Source organism: Pundamilia nyererei, unplaced genomic scaffold (genome assembly GCF_000239375.1).
Source record: "Pundamilia nyererei isolate P.nyererei 1_Seehausen unplaced genomic scaffold, PunNye1.0 scaffold00038, whole genome shotgun sequence".
In the NCBI taxonomy this organism is placed as follows: domain Eukaryota; kingdom Metazoa; phylum Chordata; class Actinopteri; order Cichliformes; family Cichlidae; genus Pundamilia; species Pundamilia nyererei.
Genome location: NW_005187439.1, coordinates 1921364 through 1927058, shown reverse-complemented (window position 1 = coordinate 1927058; position 5695 = coordinate 1921364). Strand labels below are relative to the sequence as shown.

The 5695-nt window shown below is 40.4% G+C and overlaps 1 long non-coding RNA gene across 1 annotated transcript; it reads right to left on the bottom strand.

Annotated features, from left to right (window-relative positions):
- Positions 1-252: 252 nt before the first annotated feature.
- LOC102211484 (uncharacterized) lies at positions 253-4592 on the bottom strand. The gene is made up of 3 exons (XR_311674.1): positions 4334-4592; positions 3743-3928; positions 253-341 (listed from the first exon to the last, which is right to left on the bottom strand). It is a non-coding gene; the product is annotated as an uncharacterized LOC102211484 (long non-coding RNA).
- Between the last annotated feature and the right edge of the window lie 1103 nt (positions 4593-5695).

Here is a 5695-nt window from a genome sequence, read left to right as displayed (position 1 = left end):
CTGACTCGTAAAACTTGGAAGTTAGAGCTTCTCTGAACCCACTCAATTAAAAAGTAAGAGGTAATCGCTTATACATGCTGTTAGTTTGAGTTATGGTGGTTAGTGCGGTCTCTCTCTGCTGGTGCTCCCGAGTCTATTGTGCAATTACTTAAGAAATGATACATTAAACCTCTGAAGGTACCAAAGGTTTAAGTTCAGGTGACCTTTAAAAGTGCAGTAAAGTTAAATAGAAAGTTGGATCGTACCGTTTTCTTTTTTTTTTCCTATTAAAACTGCTCGAATGTTGCTGTGAGACATAATCCTCTTCCTCCACTGTCTGTAGCGTGACATGAATTCTTTGTCTGTAAGCCAAATATTGATATTAATCAAAACCTGGAAATGAGTTAAGCCTCTTTACTTGTTTATCGGTTTGTTTTTTGACCTTTCACACCGGGGTGAGAAACCACTCTAGAGTAGGCCGGCTCTTGCCTTCTGATTGAAGTATTAATTTGTTTGCAATATGTGCAAGCTGCAACATCACTGTACAGTTTAACAAAGTATTCAGGATGTACACAACAGTGGCAGAGGAACACACCGGATGTGTCTGACTTTCACTAACACAGGATATCTCTTATATGCAAAAAGAGATTAAATATGACAAGTAGATCTGGTTTACTCATTTTATTTATAGTGACAGTGCTCGTGTCATTTAAAATTTTCTTACGAATTAGCCTGTGTGATTGATTCGGGTGAAACTCAAATTCACATTCACACTTACAGCCAATTGAACTAACGAGCAACTGGTTTTTGTTCTGTGGGAGCTGGAGCACCTGTATAAAACCAACTTAAGCGAAGGGAAAAAAAAAAAAACACAAAACAGAAAGGCAGAGGCCGATCGACAGGTTCAAATCTGCCATCTTCTTTGTTGTTAGGTGATGGTGCAAACCACTGCCACCCACTAATGTACTGGAGTAAAAAAGTTTCTGTACCATAAATTACTAAACTGTTACAAAAATGAATTCAATATTTTAAGTGTTGCAGTAAGAAATGAAAAATCATCTTGTGAACGACTGATAAAGCATTTCTATATCCGATGAAGTTTTTTCAAACACTAAATACTAATCTTCTCTCCGTATATATGCTGGTAAATTTACTGTAAAGACCATCTTGGGGGGTTGCACATAGAAAACAAAAAAGGCCATATGACTATTTTCCCACAATACTTTTAGTACCCTTTATGAAATATCAAACCCATCTTTAGAAATGACCATAATTTTCTTATTTTAACTGCACACCTGCAAGATTTAATCATTGCACACATAGTTGTGCTAATATCAAGTAAACAAAATCTGTCAACAGATGAACAGAGACAAATTTACACGTGCCACGGTACTCCAAATATCTTTGTTGGGTTTTATCACCATGAAACAAAGTGAAAACAGCACCACTCATCCTCCCTTCTTCTTGTGTACCCGTATCCTACTTTCATTAATATAATCCAGATTTACAGTTAACTGTTAGTCCACTTCTCTAAATCTCAACATTTCCAGATTAAACTAATTCATTTAAAAACACAATCAGGGAAACACATAATGAAATGTCATAGTCCAATAAGAAGACAACTGCTTTTGTCCTTAATGTGTTTTTACGTTCTCAGACTAGACTTGTGGCTGATATTATATGAAAACCATAGAAAGAGGAATGAAATAAAAAAGTAAAATATTAGATTTGAATGTAAAACACTGTTATGCTTTTATTTACTGTATACACTGAGCACCTGCTCCATATTTCTAATGCTGGAGATGTTATGTTGCTATAGCAGTGCACGGGAACCCCCTCAGCTTGGAACGAGATACTTTAGAGAAAGGTGTTCAGGTACTGCGGGAGGAAAAACAAAAACATCCACTCTCACTGATGCAAACTAAGCTCTTAACTCCTGTTTTTGGTTAACAATCAAACTCATCTTGCTGCAGAGTGGAATACCTCACCTTCTGTCAACAAACAGTTTTTTTCTTTCTAAAATATGAGCTTTAGTGCTAACAAAGAGGATGATAGACGCACATGTAATACTCTCACTTTCTGGGAGGAGAATGACAACAACAGTAATTCCCTGATGGCTTTTGTCCCTTTGTTTTTGACAGCTACTTCAATTACCACCATATGACACTGGGGACAAGGTGACAAACATGTTGTTGTCTGTGTGCACATGAAATTGTTTGTTTGCATTTACAAACCGCGAGGTTTAGCTAATACCTCGCAGACTTTGCTAAATTACACAGTTTGAGAGGTATCAATCAGCAGCCCTGCCTACTACCTTTTCTGCAGTGGACCAATAGGAAAGCGGGGAGCGAGCACCAGCCTCCACCTTTCTCCCCTTCACTCTCACCATCTCCCTGTCCTTTTCTCCCCTCATTCACTGAGGATCAAGCCTCCATAATCCCTGGATTTTATATCCACCAAAACAGCTTGGGCCCATCAGCAAATTGCGATGGCATATGGTATAGGTTTATGATTCATCTGGCACATGCATAGCAATGAGAGCCTCATCATCCGTGGGCAAACACCGGGAAAATATCGTAATGTTAAACGATGCCAGCCACGGAGAAAAGTGGCACCGGGCATGTGGGAGGCCTGTGTTTGTTCGGCCCAGCGAGTGCAGCAGCTGAGGTTGTAAACAGCGTTTCAGATCTGCCCTCCTTCCGCAGTCTGGCCTAGATTAGGGCCTGCTGGGAGTGGGAGCTCCGAGCAGACCTCATCTCCAGGGGGAGAAGAATGGAGAAACAGAACATCAGCAAAACTCTACTATTTAAACACCAATGTCAGATTTTTCGCCCGGGTTTTAGACCAGTGTTTTTAAATTTAATATTAGTTTTGATGAGATGCTCATGGGTATTTTTGCAGCCCCTTTTAATGACATGTACAATACATACATGTGTTTAATACCATAACTAATGGCTTCTTGTAAGCAACAAAGGATCCAGACACATGCACTTAAAGAAGTCAGATGGTATTTTTGGAAATCTCTTGTTAATACTGTAGCCTGTACAAAAAGCTGGTTTTAGCTACCGGAAGGTTAATCCTTGGTTTTTCTCTTTTGGACCCAAAACATTTTTTCACTGAGCTTGGAGCATAAACGTCTTGGATGGCCTGTACCCCACAGAGGTCCCAAACTGTGAAGGCTTCATCTTCACACTTTGAATCTACTGCAGGTCGCTAAGTTTAAACCACCTTTTTCTGACACATCAAAGTTTTATTCAGTTAAACTGCCATAAAACGTTGATTGTAACGCACTAGGAGTGAGATCCAGCCAACACACCTCTCTGCAGGATAACGCTTCACTGTGCTATAACCATATTTTTCTTGAGCTCCCTGCATTCATACACATACAGTTTCTATTTTGATCCATTCAAAATAAGAGAGAGCTACTTCTGTTGAAATGTAAAATGCAGAAGGTATCACAATAACGCACTTAATGTGCAACTCCAGGCGATTACTAACACCAAATGGAGTCAACAAAACCTTTGACTGGTCAACTGGGATTATTTTTAGTTTCTCCATGTGAGCTCTGACATCTGCAAACTGAAGCTTTCTAATGGCCAGCCGGGGAAACCCCACTAAAAGTCTGCGGGAAAATAATGGTGCATCTGTGACATCAGTAAACACTTTTCAGTTGTTAACTTCAAATCATATCCACAATAATGGTTTTCATTTTGCAAATAATGGTTGTTGGATCTTTGAACGGAATCAACTCTGATTTCCTTACCTGGATTATCAAACATGGAAGACATTCAGGTCACAATCTTTCCTCTTATGGCGCGTCAAGATCAGTTCGGAGGTAGAAGGAACAAGAACGGGGCAAAAAGTGCCTTTTATGGAGCGCTGATTACTAAAAGCTCAGTATAAAACAATAAAAAGCACAGACCTTGAAACTGGGCAAAGAGGAGAGACGCTAGAAGACAAGCAGAAGACAAAGGGGTATTTACTCAGAGGGCTTATGAAACAAGACACAGGTGGAGAAAATCATCCACTAATGAGCACACAGAAGGGAAAAAACAGGAAGTGAATAAAACAGGGACAACTAACAGATACTAATAGATGAATACTAGATACAAGAAAGAAAGTAACACTAAAAAAAGACTAAAAGCTAAAGGAGAGCACATAACACATTTGGTCTCTTCAGTCGTTTTATACCTGTCTGCTTGCATATGTGTTGTTGTGTTGGAGCATACTTTATTGTTTATCATGTAGGAAATTAAGCACACTTCTACAAAGCAGGCATGTGTGATATGAGTAAAAAACCCCAGACGTAACAGACTACAGAGAAACAGCAAAGTGAAGCACCACCACTGCTTACCTCGTGCATTTCTTTGTGCAGGAAATCAAAAGCACATTTCACCAAAGTTAACTCAGTTCTCATTAGTATCAGAGCTTCTCACTGCTTGCTCACCCACAGACATAATCCACTACATTAGCACCATTTCCAAACATCTGCTGGAGAAGTCAGAGGCGATCTGCTGCCTCTTCTGCTCATGCCTCTTTGGAAATGTGACATGATTACATACAAACACCTCCAGCCAATGTTCCCCTCTGCCTTCATTAAAGTGCAACGCAGAGCGCTGCTGGCAAGGTGACTCGACCCGGGTCTGCTGCAGCTCCACCCCCATCGGTTCAGCCCAGGCTCCCAGAGCCCCACGCGATTGGCTCAGAGGGCCATCCATCAGTGCGGGTAGTGGGTCAGTATGGGTTCAGACGTGGAGCAGAAGCGATCGCGGCTGCCTGCGTGGATCTTCTGCTCAAAGAAGACCTGCCATGAGCTGACAGCCAGTATGTTGGAGGTTTATCATTATCAGGCTCCAGACGGCCTGCCGACCCCTCCGGCCGGACAGGTGATCTCTCCCTGGCCGCCTGACTCAACATATGCCCCCGTGGAGCTTCAACACACATATTGTGCCATCATTATTTCATACCTAGCAGGAGCTTCACATAGCACAGCCCAAATGTAGGTGCAAATGCCGGCTACTGTGAAAAGAGCTTTTCCCCCCCCGCATAAGTAGAAATAGGTTGGAGAGGGAAACAAAGCACAGAAATGGCATCCGTAACCTTTTGCATGTGTTGGCCATCTGCTCATTTTAGAACAGCTTCAAAAACACTTCACACAAGCGATTTCAAAAAGCAACACAAGATTTTTGTCATGTCGCTCACCACTGCCAGAGTCTTAGCTTAATATTTATCACGTTTGCAAACTGATCATAGAGATTTACTTTAAACACACACTCTAAGCACACGCAGACTCCACAGGAACTCCTGCTTATCATGTCAACTTCCCCTGAGTGGTAAATGGAAAGGTTTTCTTAACTGTAGCCAATGAAATGGCAAATGGCATTAAAATGTTTGTTACTTCAAGACTTTTATAAAGAAATTTCCTGTATCTACACTAAATTAAAATGGCCTTTTAATGTATAAACATGAACCACTTTACAAGAACTTAGAGTTCGTAGACCTCTACTCGACTAATCTTTGTTTAAAGATGGTACATATGTTAATTTAAATGAATTTAACAGTTAGAACTAGTTTTTTGTACTAGTATACTTTAAGGGTTGATATGCATTAAGTTCTGTTTTGATTAGACAGTTAAACATTAACAGGGCTGCATGTGTGTTAAACTATTTTGGCAACTGAAATGTTATGTCAAATACAAGATGGTATTTTTTTTAAC